Raw genomic sequence first — 1,692 nt, forward strand, 5'->3', positions numbered from 1 at the left:
GCTCACAACGTGTCACAATACAACATGTTGTGAGCTTGTAAATCAGCTGTTTTCAATATTATTTACTTTTTTTAAGCCAGAAAATAAGTGCGTGTGTGTCTGTGTCTGTCTGTCTGTCTGTCTGTCTGTCTGTCACACAGACACACACACACACACACACACACACACACACACACACACACACACACACACACACACACACACACACACACACACACACACACACACACACACACACACACACACACACACACACACACACACATACACTTCCTTAGAAATACTTTCTTAGAAATACTTTCTTAGGTCTTCCTAAGAAATACTTTCTTATAAGACCATATAATTGGAGGAATGTTATCTTGGATCATTATCACTACTGCTTTCTCACGCACAACCACACCATAACACAGTGCTACGAGCATTCACATTTCCAAACAATAACTCAGTTACACACACACACACACACACACACACACACACACACACACACACACACACACACACACACACACACACACACACACACACCCTCACGGACAGACATGCTCGAAGAAGAGAAAAAAAACATTAGCGTGCACATGAATCCTTTTGTTGCTGTCTGTTCCTGAGAAAACATTTCTTAAGCTTCTCCAAAGAAAACACACACAAGTGACTGAAAGGACAGGAACACAATACCAGCGTAAAACTATGAGAACGCAACAGTGAGACGTTACAATCAGTAGCCTCTTAATGTCACACACATCCCATAGAAATCCTACAAGTAGCTTAAAAAGTTTCAGAGGCTGCTGGATGAGATCAATACATATTTTGTTTTACATGTTGTATGTTTGGCTGAATTTGGCTGTTAAGTAACTATGGGAGTTAACCATCACTTTGAAAATAGCTTAAGCAAGTTTAAATACAGTAGCACGGCTTTAGAACATCTCTCCTGTACTGTGTGTATGTGTCAGCTGTGTGGCACACTAAATGACAGACACACAGTGGAACGGATTACAGGTAAAAAGGCTGCATACTTTGTATAATCTGTGTCGGACATCTGTCATGATGTCTCCAGATATCTTTCTGATGTATCCAGTTTCTGTGTGTGTGTGTGTGTGTGTGTGTGTGTGTGTGTGTGTGTGTGTGTGTGTGTGTGTGTGTGTGTGTGTGTGTGTGTGTGTGTGTGTGTGTGTGTGTGTGTGTGTGTGTGTGTGTGTGTGTGGATGTGCAGTATCATGAAAAGACCATGAAAGGAAGAGACAGGAAGAAGTCATAATTATGTGAGATTTGATTTGATTGATACATGTGCGCACACACACACACACACACACACACACACACACACACACACACACACACACACACACACACACACACACACACACACACACACACACACACACACACACACATTTTTTATCCCTCGATTTTGTAACCCTTTTTTCACCCGGTGCAAATTTGCTAAGTGATCCTGGGCACTACACTCCCCCCACCAGCCTAGGGAGGCCAGGGCCGAGCTCATGCCTCCTTCAATGCATGAGAGCCAACTGACCTTCTTGACCTTCTTCACACACATCCCATAGATATCCTAGCTTAATGTCACACACACATCCCATAGAAATCCTAGCTTAAAAAGTTTCAGAGGCTGTTGGATGAGATCAATACATCTTTTGTTTTACATGTTGTATGTTTGGCTGAATTTGGCTGCTAAGT

This window comes from Gymnoscopelus microlampas (genome assembly GCF_963454915.1).
Source record: "Gymnoscopelus microlampas genome assembly, chromosome: 2".
Classification (NCBI taxonomy): Eukaryota; Metazoa; Chordata; class Actinopteri; order Myctophiformes; family Myctophidae; genus Gymnoscopelus; species Gymnoscopelus microlampas.